General features: G+C 35.5%; 1 long non-coding RNA gene across 4 annotated transcripts in view; it reads left to right on the plus strand.

Moving 5' to 3' along the window:
• The window catches only part of LOC308069159, a 76223-nt gene that overhangs the window by 42250 nt on the left and 14787 nt on the right, over positions 1 to 19186 (plus strand). For 3 of the 4 annotated variants that reach the window (XR_013930301.1, XR_013930302.1, XR_013930303.1), the window contains exon 2: positions 1111 to 15057. This is a non-coding gene — a long non-coding RNA (uncharacterized lncRNA). The remainder of the gene's footprint in view (positions 1 to 1110; positions 15058 to 19186) is intronic. The other variant, XR_013930304.1, reaches the window with a different exon arrangement.

A 19186-nucleotide genomic window follows, 5' to 3' on the forward strand; every position in this document is an offset into this window, starting at 1 on the left:
CAGAACACTATTCAGAATGTTTAAGAACCAAAATGAAGGTCCTCCTCTGCCTAAGGGAGTTCAAACCCTATGCTCTCAAGAGACTGAGCTATCGCTGCATACACCCAGAGTCAAAATACCAGTCACCCATGTGTAGAGTCTAGCTACCATCAGGTGACATCACGATCTTATAGCGATATTCATTTCATCAATTTTATCATGGCATCTCAAGAATTTTAATGCCAATAAAAAACACAGATGGAAACTAAAGTCAGCAGATGGTAAACCCTCCCAAGTACCTGGCGACCTCTCTGTTGTGCATCCAAGTATAATTCCTTCTGCTTTTTTTTTTTTTTTTTAGAAACATCTCAAAGTAAACATTATTAGAGCAAATGGATAGCAATTAGATTGCTGCTGACATCTCAGAATACAGGATACCTGCATACAATTTAAGTAATATGCAGACTGTAATATGGTATTAGAAACATTTACTGTATGCATTTAATTCAGCACTGTAACAGCTATGGACTGTATTCAGCACTTGCTAGCAAAAGTAGCCTTAGAATGTTATTTGACTCTTTCCATTTCATTATTCACCATCATTTGCTGTTGATACCTACACTATTAGAACCATATAAATCACCTTAAAGTAATTTTATTTGCCAAGTTCTCCTGTCACTTACTATTGGTCAACTCAGGCTGCATTGATATAAAGTAAAAGCATAATTTCGCTTAATGACAAAAAATTAAAGGAGATGGTGGCTGTAATATAGATTGCATTCTTACTGTTTGGACTTCAAGTTGGTTGCCCTTTAGTAGGTTTTTTATCCTGTGTAGTTCACATTGATGCCAAGGGTTAACAGTGGCCATTAATAGCTATTAGTGCAATACAGCTCATAGGTACTACCCACTGCTAACTCTCAGCCCAGCTATTATTCCCCATAAAATTACTTTTAAGAATGCAACTCAAGCATGCCAGTATTGTCTTGCTCAGCCATGGACAGTCCATTATCTGAAAATACATAATAAATATTCAGGACTTGTTTCCAAAAAAAATCAATGTATTTTTTTTTTATTCTCAGTGTTTTCCATATAGTATAACAAATCAATGTATTTTTTTTTTATTCTCAGTGTTTTCCATATAGTATAACAGAAGTACTGAAGACAGAAATATATAAGATCAAGGAATAACGCAAGGTAAGTCAGAATTCTGTACAGGCTGTTAAAATTATAAGATCTCATATGATGAAACTTGTATGTTAGACTTTATTCATCAACATGAGACGTTATTGAGTTGTTTGTTGGGAAAAAAAAACCTGTGAAAAAAGCCCTTAGACACCACACAGCCACACTATGTAATATTTTTTTACAGTTTATTTATGGACTTGCACAGAGACCTGTACACTGCAAAATACAGTGAAAGGTACATACGATTCCTCTCTTTACTTTGACCTTTGATCTATCAAAAAGACAGTGAAAAATGACATTTTGCACCAGGTAGCTAACTCCTTGGTTAGTTTGGGTTGTTCCTGCCCTTTCCGCAGGTGTTCTATTTCAGGTGCTGAATCTGCAATACAGAGCAATTTCTGTTGCTTTTGGCTGCAAAGTAATTGGCAAACAACCAGGCCTATGAAGGGTGGGTATTTCACAACTATGAGGCATTTTTCATAAATTGTTGATACTTCTTTTTTAATCTTTAAAACCTGAAAGGCAATGTCACAGGGAAATGGGAATTTAAAAGCATGGGGCCATAGATGAACAAAATATACCCCAGAGACATCATGTGGATGTTTTATACCCATATACATACAGCATTGAAATAGTATCTGTTCTCTGTAACTAACTGCAAATTATTGCATGATGAACAAAAATGCATAGGGCATCTTTAAAGAGTAAGCTCTGCTGCAGACAGCAGCTTATTTTGTGATTGTTTCTGTCAGGACATTAGAGACATTGATAGCACTTAGACAATTACTGGGTTTTACTTGAACAGTTTAAACCGGGGACACTTAATTTGTGAGGCAATGGGAGCGTCAACAGCTCAGACCCATTTAAATTAATCTAAACAGTGGTGTTGCAAAGTCAAAGTGATTTAAAAGACTAAGAAAACCATTTCCTAAGAGTTTTCTATGGAGAATGTTTGATGACAATTGGACCCAAACATTTCCTGAGACCGAAGTGTTTTACTTATTATTCCTTCAGAATTTTTTTTGTAGCCAGGAACAGACACAAATGGTCATTTTAATTTGTTTTTCTGTTCCAAAGCTGTCAGTCAGCTTTTGGCGGTAGGGACTGTTAGGCAGACAACTAGCAAGTTCATTGCACTTTTGTGATCAGATAGCAGGACCCAGGATGTTAAAGGGAGGTGAGGCAGAGAAGCTGAAGAGGTATGGCAGATGAGGGATTTTCCCAACAGACTTCTGAGAAACCAAAGTAATAGAAAGAAGCTGTCAGGATATCAAAGTAATTTTCTTGGGTTTATCAGTGTCTTTAGGAATATTCTGATAGTTCTTGTAAACAGAAGAGAAAAGCCTGTATTTAATTTATTTCCACATCAGTCCTTCTGCACAGGTAATCCTCTCTGCTTGAGGTTTTTCTGAGGTTTTATGAAATAGTTAATCTTGGTCCTTCTGAACTATGCTTCATATAAAATACAAATGCAAGACCTCTGTTTATTTTCATGATAGGAAGTACAAAAATCTCTTTGCTTAAGGATGAGGATTTTATCTGTATATCTTTATATGTAGTAACAAAGAAAATTACACGTAGAAGGAAAAAAAGAATGAAGAAGATTTGTATCATTCTACTGATTCTGCAGCTCTAGATGGTAGAATACTGCAAACGATGCAAACTCAGATAAAGAATCTCAAAGGGAAGCATTTCCTTACCAGGTATGCCTTTGTATTATACCACAGAGATAGATATGACGCATACCAAGAACGAGCATACAGGCCAGAAAAGTTGGAGCTGCAAACAGATACTGTCTGTAGTTTCCTCAGGTATCCCCACAATTAGGTAGTCAGCAGGTAACTAGAAGCAGAAAGGCACTTTCTTCTCCCCCCTAAGTATGGACTCATATCTTTTCTGTTTGATAGGTGAGGAAAGAGGAGGGTGGAAATGTGGCTCCCTGGATGTAACATCTAGGATAAGGTTTAGTATAGTTATCCATGGGGACTATCTAAATACAAGATGTTTGTAGTTTTTGAGAGATCTATTGGATGGGGAAGCTGATTCGTCTGTTATGCACATAAATTTAAAGACAAAAAATGCTTCTGCCCCCAGTGGAAAAGATGTTAGAAACGTCAAAGTTGCATATTTACTTGAGCTTCCATCCTTCACTCTGAAGTCAACTAAATTAAATCAACGTATCTAACAATATAGATATGCTGCTAAGCAGTAACCAGTGCAAGAAGAGAGTTTGCTGGCAACCAATGAATAGCAAAACAAGATAAAAGTCCCAGGCAGCACTAATGGTCCTCAAATAGTCATGTGAAACAGAAATGCTGTCAGTAAGAACCTGAACTTTGAGATTTGCAGTTTCTTAACTGAATAGTATTGGGAAATTCTAGAGCATTTTGTGGAAAATAATATAGCAGTTCCATAACTAAGCTTTTAAAAAATTATAACACTAGATTGTTCTCATTCAAAATACTCCATATTTTATATCTACACTCTTGTATTTTGTATTTTGAATTTTCAATTCCACAAAACCATGTAAAATCAAAACAGCTATTTGTAATTCTTTGCATATCAAAATGAAACTGACATTTTTGTCTCTGAAAAGAGCACACTTGGGGCAGGATAAAAATATAAATATTTTCATCATTTTTTTCCAGAATCAATAGAAAATTGATTTGTTATATCTGCATAGTCCTCGCCTTATTCCAGTCTTAATGTGTTTATGTAACCAGATCAGTTTTGGAGGTTATAGTGTCATAATATATAGAATATTTGAGTATTGATATGTATGATTGTTGTGCCTTTATCATTAGTTACCTTCTCAAGCCTTTCCATCATCCACAGATTACATTAGAAGGTTTTTTTATTCACTTTTACCTCATTGGTGAAAGTACTGAATAGCTTCAGGGTTAATACTGTTATCTGAAGAACTCCACCAGAAATTATTTTTTTTCTAGTCCTTCAATTAGTAAGTTTTTGTTCTATTTAGTGTAAGATCTATAGACAATGTATTGTACTAATTTAATATCAGATGTTCTTACAATACTGATTCAAATGCTGTGCAAAGGCTATTGCATCTGTTCAGTTACTATTATCAACTAAGTCAGAAATTTTATTGAAGAATAAAATCAAGTAGTTTGACAAGACAGAATATGTATAAATTCAATCCTGCCATTTTTGTAAATACAGCTGACATTCTTTTCTACCTGTAATTTTTGTCAGTTGATTTCCATATTAGTTTTTCCATAGTTTCCATGGGATTTATGCCAGGCTAACCAGCCTCGAAGAAAACTATTCTCATCCCCTCTAATTTTTTTTTTTTATTATTAATATTTTTTCCTCCATACTGACACAGCATTAGCACTCTTCCAGGCATCTGAAATTTTCTGGTAGCACTAGGAACACAGTGATCTTTTGTACATTTTTAGTACATTCTTGTAAGTCCTTTGGGCAGGGATACTCTGGGCACCTTGATTATAAAGTATCAGTTCTAAGTAAATGTTATCTAACATCTTTTCCTACATCCTGCTTAGACAATTTAAACATATTGTCAAACTTCTTCCAAAATACAGTACAAACACGTCTACTGAATATTTATACATTTGGTACCACACCTCTAACAGTTCCATAGTTTCTGTCTGAAAATGTCTTTTTTTTCTCTCCTAGTATAGATTAAAAGAACCTCCATATTTTCCTTTTGTTTTCAGCCATACATTTTCCTAATGTTTTACCAGTTACCTCCAAATTGGTTTCTACTGCTATTGATAGTTTTCTTTTCCTATTTTTGATATATTGACTTGTATTAAAAATGACTGCCTTTGGCTAGAATGGACTTTCATCAAAGTTGAATCCATAGCTAAAACAACTATTTTTGTGTTGTAGTGATTATTTTGGCCTTTCACTATCTCATTTTATCTTACAAATGAATCATTTTTCTTTGTAGTCACTTCAATCATAATTTCCAGCAGCTTAGGAAAGTTGCTATCAGTAAAGACCAAGGATGTAAAAGCATGGACCAGGCAACCTGCCTTCCTACATTAACCTTGCCCAGCACAGCATGGGTTCTCTGTCACATGATGGGGGAGAAGCTGAATCCTGGTTTTGTCTTTTAAAGAAATCAGGTGATGATCACTGTTTCCCAGGCAACCACCAACCTCCTATCTTGAGAGTAATCCATTTTAAACCATGGTTTTAAGGACCAAAATAGTTATTTTGAGTTGGGTAAAGTTTTGGGATTTTTGGTTTTGTTTTGGGTTTGTGTGTGTGTGTGGTTTTTTTCCATTCAGTAAATATTTCTTTAGATACATATACACAGAACTTTCAATGCATAGCTCCCAATTTATGTAAAAATAGGTATCTTTTTTTTTATTATTTGCACACACTATTGACAGACATTTTGAAAGGAACTCATGTCACTTTCTGATCTGATAGCCTGTAATAGATTTCTACTTTGGCACTGTTATCATACTCCTTTAGATGAATTTTAAACCTATACTTCAAGTTTACCAGTAATTCTAAAAGAGACAGATGTAGAATGCCGAATACGTACAATGTTTCTCTTGTCTACTCTTCTTTTACATAGTCTACCTTTCTTGAATATAAAATAATCAGTTATATTAACACTTAAGTTATGAAATATCACATCAAGTCTCAGGAATGCAAGTTATGTTCAATTCCTTTTCCACAATGAGAATTTCCAATTCTTTTCAATTTTTATGGAGTCTCTTAAGACTTGCATATAAGCAACTGAAAAATGTCCTCTTTTTCTTTGCATTTTTGTGTCATATCAGTTCAGCTTATTCATGAGGGTGCAGATTTAAATCTAGTACAGTGATAACCAAGCTAGCTGTAAACAAGCTACCTTAGGTAGAAAGCTGTCACGTTGCAACAGCATAACTTTCAGCTTAGGTTAATATACTCAGATATTATTTGAGAGCTCACATGAAACGGGGATTGTATTGTTTGCCTCCTTACTTCATAGCATTGATTATTTAGTGCCCTCCCAGCTGCTTGAATGTGTCTCCAACTGTTTGTATGGTATCTCACAAGAATGTGACCCACAAAGCTAAGCTTTCTGCTTCACACCAGTTCTTCTGTCAACAGTATGGGTTTTGTATTTTCATTGCTAGGCAATCTTCCACAATGTGGAACACATATCCTTTCCCCATCATGATGTCTTCTTCAAAGACATTTCAATTACTGATAGTTCAGATCAGTTCAGAAACCTCTGAAGATGAAGGAGATTCCCAGCACTGATAGGTCGCTAAGACAGTGAAAGAGACCAGGGCTTAAGAAATAATGCACTGATGCACAGATGTGCAGTGATATTTGAAAATCATGCGCTAACCTTTTAAATGTTAAAAATGTACACAGTATTAAAAAAAAATAAAAATCGAAAGTCTCTCATTCTTAGACTTTCTCTTGAAATGCATCACAAATTTTTCCTGTTTACAACATTCACTTCAAAAACACTCTTAACTGCTTCATGCTTATTCTAACCATGAGTGTCAGATGGCACCTGCCCTCAGGCCAAACACACCTTCCATGTCTTGACAGTTCTTTTGTCTTAATGTGCTTTTTGAGAGAATTATATGTTTGCAGAAGCTGCAGCAGAGAAGATGTTAATGCATTTTTCAAAGCTTCTCAGATCCTATAATTTACCCTTTGCTTTCCACTACCTTTACTGAGCACCACGTTGGATAGATAGATGATCCGTGTCCATCTCCTAGCAATCTTTCACTGTTTGTTCACGTCTTGGTAAAGTGAAAAATACGGTGTTAGTGTAGTTCAAATCATTATCAACCCACTCTGATGCCAAGAATAAGTGAAACGATGGAAAAGGAACTCTCATAGTCTGACAGTGACTATAAAAATAATGTTTGATATGTTCTATTTACTTTGTTATGCAATTAAGACCATGCAGGATAGCAAGTGAAAATTGATTTCAAACAGAACTTGATGTCCTCCAGTCATGTAACTATTTCATTAGTACTACATAGTTCTGAAAACTTCAGTACCTTCCTGTCACCCCTCCAGCCTTACACAGTAAGTCTTACCTTCAGGTAGAGTCTCTGCTGCAATTGCTCTTGCACTGTCGGCAGTGTCCCATTCTAAGGCAGTCCATGTTCACTGTTATATTTGCATGCAGTGCCACCATGTCTTTCCCTCCCTAGGTGTCTGATCCAAAGCCTGTTAAAATCAGTCAAAAGGCTGTAATCAGCTTCAGTGGGGTTTCATCATCTGTAGCCAGTCTCTCCTGGTTTTCACCAACTTACATAAGCATTGTTGTGACTAATACAGAGAAATTCTATGGAAACAAACCAGAGAAATGTTTATGATCAAATGCTACAAAAGCTTATGTGACCAGCTGGTACTGAGTATTGGCAATCAAAAAAATTATTTTCACCCTGAAGACCTAACAGTTTACCAACAGACAAATGAAGGCAGTGGGTCAACTTAATATTTGTACAACAGTTTATGTTAATTTAAAGCCACATTATTGGTGTCTTTAACTCAAGTGCAGAGAAGAAATAAAGAACTTTGACCGCTAGCAATTACTCCCTTCTTATATTATCTGTTGCTTTTTTGAGCTCCAGCAAGCCACAGTGAAAGACATTATTGAAATAAAATTCAGTTGCAAGAAAGTGTTGGATTATCTTGGCCCATCCTGTTTAAAAGCTAAATCCAGGGCCCTAGGGACCTTGCAAAACCAAGCTCACCAAGGTGAGTTTAGTTCTGTGTTTTTTTCTCAACTAATCTTGACTGGTTATTAGGACAACACATTTTTTGTATTTTGAAATGTTTAGAACTTTTTAGAAATATTTGGAAATGTATGATTTTTAACTGTAAGATTTTTACTGTCTTTACGACCCTAAAAGGTCACATCTATTATATCCTGCAGTCAAAGCAGCCCTGCAGGGAATCTTATCTCTGACATATGCCAAATTATGCAGAATCTCATCCATCTAATTACATGTCATATATAGTGACTTTTAAAGAGTATTCTTAGGCCCCGAGACTGCTACTAACCTTTAAAAAGTGCTCAATCCATTTGTTGTGCCACCTCCTATCACCTGTTTAAATTTTGTCTTGTATGACTGTTAAGTCAGAAAAAAAAAAAAAAAAAAACAACTAAAAATACCCCAACCAAACCAACTCAACTGGTTTCTTTGTGTATAAGCACAGAAAAATTTTCACCATCCATATTCAGGTGAAAGGATCTCCTCTCTAAACAATCACATTGTTATGGCTCAAATAAGGCACATCTATGGCTTAATTACAGTGCCATCTTTTACACGAGGTTCAAAGCTATTAGCCCCTTTGTGTAGTATTTCCTTAAAAGATTCTCTTGCATGGCCTCAGTGGGTTCCTGTATTTCTATACTGCTAAATAGTAATTGTAGAACCATGCTTTGCATGGGTATTCAAACTATCATATTGATTTTTTCTCTGTGTAAAAAGTGTTGAAATATAAATTTAGTTCTGAAGGAATCTTCACTGGGATTAAAAGGAGTACATAGTAGATATTGAATTTCAATGGCAGCCAAGTTCTCCACTTGCAAAATTATCTGTAAAAGTCTTTGCTAGTATCCTGTGCTTTTGAGAAATTTGGGAATTAAACTTCAACATGTGACAAGGCATTTATTACTGCAATTTATACTTCTAGGAAAATTAATTGTGTTTATATATTTTATTTGTATAAAATATTCACAGGGAATTGAAAACTACCGTATTTTTCTAACCAGTTTAAATTGACTTCATTTTTGCCAAGTTCCTGCAATACTAAAATTTACTTTTCAAACATGGAATCATTATTCTTCATACTTGACGTTACTGATCAAGACAGATTCCTTAACATAATATTTGCCTATCAAAAATTACGGACTCCTCCAAATTCATGAAGCCAAGCAATGTTTACATGGAATATAATTGCAAAAATTTTGATCCCAGACACAATAAGAAGACTTCGTATTTAAAACAGAGGAAAAATGGGTTTGGATGTATCATTTGTTACCTGTATCCCAAGCCCACCAACATAAATATCTACAGGGATCTGTGAGGACTAGAGTCTAAGAAGCTTGCACAGCTCAAGTAAGAATGTTTCACCTACACTAATTCTTCCTTATTATGCATGACAATTAATAGAACCAGATTTTGGGGAGGTTTATTCCATCATGGCTAGACAGACTTTTTGTCAGTGCAAGTTTAGCAGGAGTAGAAATATTTCAGTGTTTGCAGTTTGCTTTTGTTAATCCCTAAAATACTTGTCATCCATACAATGAAACAAAATAACTTGTAGGTCCCCTGTGAAAATACGTGTTTTGATGGTGCAATTTGGAGAAAAAACTTGCACATAAATCAGTGTGAGTCTCAATATATGCATGTAATTTCATAGGCAGAGTATTGTAGTTTGTTAATTTATAGTCTGACATCTTCAATGGATAAGACACTGTGGAGAAAATGTTAAACATTCTTTTTCCTAAAAAATGATATGTGGTTAACTAGGATCAGATTGCACAAACTAGAATTTGAAACATATGAAAACTCTAGTACATACACCAATTCATACAGTAAGTTCGTTCTAACACCATTTAGGATTTCCCAGTGTTATTTGATTTGTAAGAAATCCAGCTATGTTGAGCAATTTTAGTTTTGCAGAAGCAGCGGATTTGCCATGTTGCTTCCTGCAGACATGGACTATACAGGGTTCACAGGCAGAAGAGTTTACCGTTCAGAGATATGAAGATGATGAATGTTTTTATGTGCTGTTCATACTCATTTTAAGGTGAGTTTATGCAGACTGCAATACATTTAAGTTCATGATTACGTTTTAGAATGACTCAAAAGAAAGATCTTTCCTTTTTAAAGCCCTCCATAAAGGAATTTACTACAAGGGTAAAGGGTGACATGATATGGATAATAAATATCACCGTAGGTGTGACTACTGAACATCTTTAAAGGCATACAGAAAAATCCACATTAAGCACCAAGAGTCCCTAGATTCCCCCAATTGCAGTATTTGGTAATGTGATGTTTGAAGTTCTAATCCATCCTAAAAACTAATGAACAAGTAAAGTCTTTTCCTTCCACTTCCAATAAAACAGTAATAGAAAATTATTTCTGTAAGCTCACCTTGCTGCCTAACACCTGCAGGTTTTTTTTCACCATCTTTCCGTAGCATTGTAATGATGGGTGCTGTATCACAAACACTGAGTTGCTTTTTCTTTTAAGAGCAATCTAAGTGGTACTTTTTTGTCTCTTAGCAGGGCCATACCCTTCAGTGTGATCGCTGCCTTGCAGCAAGGTAAGATATGCAGGAGCACTATCTGACCTTCAGTAATACAAAAAGTATAAAAACGTTCCACCACCACAGGAATATCTTAGTACTCCACAGTGTTGTGAAGATAAATATGAAAAAAACATTTTGTGTTGTACAGTCTGATTCTGAGTGATGTTACTCTTCCAACTACTCCTAATATCAATGGGTGCTATCCCATGTGCATTTTGTTAAAGCAGCATTTAACATCAGAATAATAACAGTGTCCAGGGGTGTTTCTGTTCCAGACAACTAATATTTTCTACTTTAGGATTGTGTGTGGTTTTTTTTACAAAGTAATTTAATTGTTAAAAACATCTTTTATTCCCATATTAAAACCAGGAGTGACTCTACAGTTTCTATACTGCAGGAACAGCTCTCTGGATATTTTTTTTTCTTTTTTTTATTCACACAAATATAAGTCCAATAGTATTTCAGATGTATATACTTCTCAAAAATAATTGATTGAAAAGATTAATAGTTGTTTATTTGCTTGCTGTTTCTTAAGAAACGTAACACCATACATTTACATTGCAGGAGTTAATAAATGATGGCAAATTCCTCAAGGCATTATCAAACTGTGTGAATCTGTGTATCTGATCAAATATTTATTAGCTGCAGTCTCTTCCAACACTGATCTTTCTTTTCATTTATTGCTCTAGGCCTTACTGCACAACACTAAGGTGATACTCATGGGCATATGCCCCCAAAAGGCAGGCAATCATTATGAAATACCCAACTTCAGAACCACAGGCTGTCTGAATTTTAATATTTTTTTTCTTTAAGTAAACTGCCACACTATTTAATTATCTTTTATAGCTTAGTTAAGTGACCTATATTAAAATCAAACAGAAACAAAATTTCATTATCTAAGATGATAATAGATATTAATTTCTATTGAATTATGTCTTAAGCTTTTTATATTTATGTTTAAGCTCTTCTCCCTGCTGTATAATTCTACAAAAAATGATTTGTTCTAATTCTTTATTCGGGGTTTACTGTCTTGGTAGAGGTCTGCTCTATATTATTTTCCTTTTCGATAAACATGTTAGAGGTGCAACAGATTCATTGCACTGAACTAGTCTGAAACTTTGTAACTACTAAATGTACCAATAAGGCTTGCTGGAGACTGACAGTTGAATAAAAATGAAATGTCAATGAAAAAGCAGGAAATGTGCGCAGATTTCCCAACCACTCTCAGTTTCAACACTGAGCCACCATTAAGTCTTCTGGGTGTAATGCCTGGTTTCACTGCCGTTAACACAGAGGAGGCAATCTGTGCTGCTGACCCAGCAGGTACACAGTGTCCACTGTATTACAGGAGCACTGAGGGATGGTGCATCTCCTATTTTATCCCATGACCAATCCCTTAGCAGCTTTGAGTAAAGTAGAACTCCCTGTTGGTGGCAGAGACAGACTAACGATAACCCCCTGTTCCACAATGTTCACTTCAGAGTATTATTTATCCTGTCATATTGAATAGGTTCATAGAATAAAGAATGATCTGGGCTGTGATCAAATATGCTTGGCAACAGGACTTTGCTTTTCTCAGGACTGCACAGCAAGTTGTCAGGATCCCTTTCATAATTTGAACATCTGTGTGTCTATTTTAAAATAGATTGAAAGAAAAAAATGTGTTTTGCTCAGGAAAATATTACATCCTTGGGTTTTCTGCATTTCTGTAGGGGCGTAAGAAGCTTTGGAGGAACCTGTTTTCAATAGTTTCACCATAGGAAACGGTAGGTATAGAGAGAAAACCAGAGGTATTATCTTCTCATTCCATTCTTTTTAATGTCCCTCATGGATTCTCCATTTACCTCAGAGGATTTAGGCCAAAATAGGCCAGGGAGACATTGTGTAAATAATACTCTTTATAATATTCTGTGTTATCTAAAATGCAGACATCTTCAGAACTAAGCTAAATTGGCATACTGCTGCAGAATGCAAACAAATGCACATGGGCAAAATAATTCTGAATTATGGCTTACAAGAATATACATTTTATAAGGAACAATAGGGAGAAAGTCTCATGAGAGTGCAAAGTTGCAGACTTGTGAGATCTATGTATTTATTTAGATTCATACAAATAGATAAAGAGGTGCCTATGCTGAGCCCTAGGCATCCTTGACAATTACAAAAAAGTGTAAGCATCGTAAAGAATGAAGCACTCTGCAGCAATCTCTGCCATCCACAGCACTGTATATTACTTTACAGCAACAGGAAATGAAGAGTAACTATGCCTCCATCGTTTCCTTTCTCCCCAGGCACCCTTCCAAAGAGGAACTTAGGTGCAGGACCATATGATGCATGTAATATTGATGTTTGGTTATTTCATTACTGAGATTTTCTTTGCACAAGGTACACAGATAGATAGGTATCTCCTGTGTGCATATATATAGTCTTGTATGAAATGAGAGAAATAATGGTTTCCATTTCATTTGTTCTGTAGTAGTGAATATGAAATCTCCAATAAGTAATCACTGGCCAATACCCTGTTATAGATTCATACACAGTGTCTGACCTGATGTGCTGTCTTTAAATGTTTCTTCCTTGTATAATCAATCAAATGTGCATAAGGACAATTGATACAGCTAGAAGAAATTTAACATCAGTCCTAAGATTCTCGAATGACACATCAAAGATAAAGAGCTCCGGTCCACAATATTAAACCTGTTTGGAGAAATCTCAATTTTATAATTGAAATTGTTAATAAAACAATAGTCATACTTATGTTGTTCCATTAGCTTGGCTGGACACCCCACATAAAAGGGGTGGTATCCTGAATTACTTGGGCCTGATAAACCATTGAAATCAGCGAAGCTTTACCCACAGCACTAGCTAAATATCTAAAGTGGTGATGGTTGTTTTTAAGCCAGGAAGCTGGTTGATCATGTAACTTCATTTAAGTAACTTCATTGGGAGTTTCATTAAAAGAATGCTTCTTTCTTATCAGTTAGTGGCAGTTCACAGTTTACACAGAGCAGAATATTCTGTCTTTCTGTCCTGGGGAGTGCTTCTCTATGCTGATCCTTTTCCCCTGTTTGGTCTTTCCATCCACATTGTGAGAAAAGCCATGAAGAAACCATGTGATGTTTAATGTGACTGCATGAGGCTGAGTCAGAGATGTGTCTTCCTATTTGATTGTAAAAGCAGTCAGGTTTGTGGTTTGATGTGCCCTTAGAGAAAAGTAATTACTGACCACATGCTTTGAAAGTGTCTGTTAAGATGAAGATTACTCTTTTTTCATCTAAATATTTATCTGTGTTTGAAAACAACATAGAGTGAGATTCAAGTTTTTGAAAATTATTATCACCTATTCAGTTAAAGCAGCCAAGTAGAAAAATCTGTAACAAAACTATTAGGACTTAAGAATTTAGTACAAATTAAAATGTCTGAGTTTGAAAGCATCACAAGAAACAATATAGAGTAAAAAAAAAAAAAAAAAAAAAAAAACACAAAAACATAGGCCTCTGTCAACAATCAAGGAGGTGACCGATAGCATTAAGACCAGTAAACACTGAGGAACTGGGGGTTTTGCAGCAAGACTAGAAGGGTTAATTTTCAATAGGGTCACATCATGGATGAATTGCTGGTCAGGTAACCTTGACTCTAAGAACAGAAGATGGCAACATAGTTACAGCCCATCGCATAAGCACTTCCCCTTTGTTATTCCAAGAGGAAGACAGACTGTACCCATACATACACAAATGAGGAGACTGTGACAGTGGACCTTAACCTTGCCTCAGAATGATAGAGGTTGATGTGAGCAAGATTCCAAGGCTGTGGTAGAACTGTTTGACTTACAAAAGGTCTAAAAACCAGTCCAAAACCCAGTCCATTGTTTAGCAATTAAGAAAAACCTAGGAGGTGTAGCAAGGTCTTGATATCAGCCATCACTTGTCCATGCTCATACAAAGGATCTTGACCAGACCAGAGATACACACATCTTGGTGCTTGTGAGTTTGAAAATACAAGTATGTGAGTGAGTGAAATCCAAAAGAATAAGTATGAATGACTAGAATCAGTTTTGTTTAAAATAAGTATCACCTTCCCCTTCCACAAGGTTTTATGGAGAGTTTTTGTTACATTAAATCTCTACAACAGCAGGCACTTATTGTTTCCAGAGACCTGTTTGTATTTTATGAAGCATGTTATACTTTCGTGTCCACAAAGGAAATGAAGCCAAATTTTGTTTCAATGTCCTCATTTTCTTTCTTTCTCTAGTGATACCAGTGTTCTTTGTTTTTCACACAGAGATGATAACTAAATTACTTTCTCCACCTGTTAACATATGATACCTCATCTCTAGGCAGATTACTTAAGGATTTACAGGAGGAGTTTCAAAGGTAGAAATGGCAATTAGGTATCTAACTCAGCTGAGAAAACTGTAAGAACTTTTTTATAGAAATTGATAAACACTTGCCTTTCCACAAGGAAAATGCAAATAAATTTATTTTGGCTTTCTTTTCCAGTATGAACCTATGTTTCTAATGAATGCAATGCCGTAACTGCTGTAAAAATGTTTTCACACTGAAAGCTTACCTTCATCTAAACAACTATAATTACAGAAGAAACCTAAACAAGGTGAGGGGAAAAGTAGAATTTTGGATTGTAAATGCCTTGGGTAAAGTGGGTAAATGCAAAAAGGCAAGAGCATTCTTAACATTGGCTACCATATTAATTTACAAGCATGATGATAACATTTGTCACTATTTTGAGACTTAAATCTCATCTTACCCATGCTGTTAACCTTTCTGAATGAAAACACTAATGATTATGTTATATGAATGGTAAAAATAATATGACTTAATATTTTATATAGAGCTGGGTTTAGATCATTTATGAATGTTATATTTAAACTAAACTAATTTTTTAATCCCATTTGCACTTTTATCAGGGAGCGTTTCTGAGAGCAAAACAATAATAAATTCCACTTTTTTTGCTGGAGCTGGATCTTTAGCCTGCAAAGGGAGAAAATTTTAACTGAATCAAAGAATATTAAATAGGAAGTTGAGATGCTGGATGAAGCCTCTGGCCACTCACTGTTCCAAAACAGAAGGCTGCAGGTAATTTGGAAGTTACAGGACTAACTATTTGCTTTCCATCCATCTCCCATTCATTTAACAGAATCTCCTGAATGACCAGTTTTCTGATCATTCCTAGAAGCATTCCTAGAAGAAACTGGCTCCAAGACAACAGGATTGATTTTGTACCTTTTTCATTGTTCTGGCAGCAGAGAAGAAATGGAGAACTGAACTAACAGATAACATCCTTGGTTGACCAAAGTTTTGCCAAGAGGTGCTGGAGGTATAACACTTCTGGCAATCCCCAGCTGGTGGTGAGATTGGGGAATAAATTTTCACTTAAAAATTTTAGCATTGTGCTAAAGGCTGGTCTAGTCAAAGATCAGAAGAATGGGATGACTTAGATTATTTGGGGTCTTTTTCTATATTAAGGTAGAGTTTAGGTAGACGTAGGATCCTTGCCCCAAATCCTTCCTGGGCACCCACACCAGGTCTGTGGACCTGATAATGAGATTGGACTGACAAAGCACTGTCAAAGTAGCTGGGATAATTCAGTAAGTTTTGTTTTCTGTAAGGGAACTGAACTTTATGGGAATAATTGGCTAGAATTCTTACAGCTAAAAGGCACAGAGTTTTGAATAAAAATTGAGTTGACAGGATATTACAGATCCTATAATGTATATAATAATATAGCAAAAATCACAGTTACAAGAATGTGCAGAAAGCCCAAGTGTGAGGTAAAGTATTAGCCAGCTTTTGTTCCCACTACTTTCCCCTCTAAAATGCGATGCCTTCTTGTGGTTTGGGTTTTGGTTGTGGTTTTGGAGGTTTTGGTGGGGCAGGGTCTGCTTTTTTAGTTTGGGGTTCGGGAGTGGAGTAGGGTTGGGGATGTCCCTGAGGGGTTCTTATGCTTTCTATTCAATTTTACTTTATTTTAATTCTGTAAAGAAGCATTCCACATTAGGGCTTCTGGTAGTCAGTTGAAAGCTTCTTTCTTGGCAATGCATAGATGACTGAGTAATTTTGGTTGAGCCACACAACACAGTGCAAGGCTGCGTAGATATATCTGTGCTTGTTCTGAACCAGTAATCATAGGTGGTAGAAGTCCCTCAAATACCATTTATATTCCAGGAAGAAGGCAGCACTATAATATACTGTCCTCAGCCAAGCTAAGTACAGAGTAAAGCAGCACACAGTTGTGATTATGTTGCTTTTAAAACACAGGCTACTATCTGTATACTTAAGTATAGTCTAAATGCAGCAACATAGTTTACAGCCTGAGTCTTTACTGTAAGGCATAGTCTAAAATCAAAGATGTCCTGTGGAATATTAAAACTTGTCTTTTTGATGGTGCATTACACTGACTTTGCGCAGAAGTAAATTATTCTTAAGTCTTGCAGAACAATGCGGATTTGTTCCCGGTTTATTAATTCATGGTGATTTTTGCTTTGATAAAATTAGTCCTGCATATTTTCCTTTGTAAAATTAGGTATACTGTGGCCCCAAGTACCATCAGAGTTCAGGCACTATCACCAAATTTTTCTTTTTGCTTAGAATAACATCTAGAAAGCTAAAAGCTCATATTACACTTTCATATATTCATTACGTGAATGAAAATGTGAGTTTCTGTAATTAGGAACACAAGCATAGTAACCTTAAATGAAGGGTCATATCCTTACAAGGAGATTTATAATGAGGGTGACAAGTACACATATTGCTGAAACATAACCCTCTAAACTGTACTGCACAGAAGTTGTAGTAATGATTCATTGGTTTTGTGGTTTTTATTAATTAATTCAGTGATGAGTGAAATCTTTTATGTCTTGCTTTTATTGTCTCTTTGTGATATTTGCCATGTAATTATCCTCTTTCGATGTTTCATAGGGTCTCCCAACTATCTTCTGTTCTCAGTAAAATTATTTTCACTGTTGGTTTATAGCATTATGATTGATTGTTTAAAAAAATTAGATCATAGTATTGCAGCACAGACTCCTAATGCCCAAAACGCAAAGCTGTAATAGATCAGCATTTCCCAGGCTTTCAAGGGAAAGTCTTGTAGATGAAGGATTGATACCTGGAGCAGTATTGTGATCTCAAATTTCTCCCTTCATCAGATGTTTAAAAGGAATAGTATTCTGAACATCAATGATTTTTTCTTATTCTCAGACAAGAACTTTTGTTTATGTAAGTTTGAAGAATATTGATCAAATTGTATTTCTGATTAATTTTTAGTTCTAAAAATTATTGAAAGTGGAAACTCATTGGAATCCTCTCAATGCTCTCTAAAATGCTTGGTGCGCTAGCCATTGATACCTAATTCTTGTTTTATTTATAATTCTGTCTTTTGAAATTAAATATATTCCAGCTACAGAAATACATTTTCCTTTGAAACTGTTCCCATAAGTTAGGCAAGATCATGTCTGGAAAATTTTAAAAGGGTTTCTCAATTATTTTTCCAGTTGTATAGGTTTCTATAATATTACATAGAATAGTATGTATTTAAATACTTTATTTTGCCTTAATTTTATTCTGCATTTAAATGTTGTGTACTTGAGGACATTGATCATACTACCATAAACAGAAAAAACAATGTCTTTGGTGAAATGTATGAGCTGTGCTATAATACATAGTTTTCTTAGTGCCTTGCAAAGGCACTATTGAAATAGTTCAGTGCATCAGATAAAAAAAACCCTAGTACAACAGGTTGAAATATTTCTGTTATGAAGCCATGAAAGAGTTGAGACAACAACCCTGAAATTCGTTGTTAAAATAATTCAACATAGAGGAGCAAAAATATGGTCCTTTCAGTGGAACTAACAGCATAACAAGAAAGAATGAAAATTACATCAGGTCGGAATTTTCAAGGGCACAGACCTAGCAGCTTTGAAAGGTTCTTCTTGAAATTAAATAATTTCTACTTTTTCAGTTTACTGCGATATAGAAAACAACATCTAAAATCACTGCTTCCCTTAAAGAGAAGCTCTGCAGTGAATAATATTTTAAGATGCTTTATTAATTCAATTTACTACCTAAAAATGCTTACATTTATGTGTATCAGAATACTGATTTGAGTTCTCTAACACTGAGTTACTGTTTTCAAATGAGCTAAATTGTAATACTAGTAGTTAGTTTTAGTGAGACAGTGACAGCCATGACACAATGTGTTTTCTCACAGCAGTATCTGTTAACAGCACATCTTTGATATCAGCTTCAAATCAGACAGATCTAAGACTGAAGGAATATCACCTGTCTGGTCCAAAACCCATGGCACACTTACACAGGGTGTTACTGGTGTCTGCATGTTTTGGTTTTTTGGGTTGGATCCTAAAGGGAAGGATTTTTGCATTACAGTTCAGCACTGCAGAAGCAGCAGCAATGGAGAGAGCTATCCAGAAGTACTGTATGAGAGTGTTCTTTGACATCAGTTTTGACCAGTCTTTAGCTCACATTGTCAATTGTAGACCCACCTGCAAAAGGAAAATCACAGCCCTGGTAAGCAAGGTTACCTGTGAGATTTCAGAGCCTACATGTTGTGGAAGATCAATGCAACCATATGACTGTAGCCAGCAGGGCTCTGTAGTAACATGCAGCTTCCAGTAAAAAAAGTGAGCTGTTAAGGGCTGCTTCAGATGTCTCTACATAATTTTTCACTGTGTGATATAGACATCTCAAGCTCTTTTTTTTTTAAC

Source organism: Falco punctatus (genome assembly GCF_963210335.1).
Source record: "Falco punctatus genome assembly, chromosome: 9".
Classification (NCBI taxonomy): domain Eukaryota; kingdom Metazoa; phylum Chordata; class Aves; order Falconiformes; family Falconidae; genus Falco; species Falco punctatus.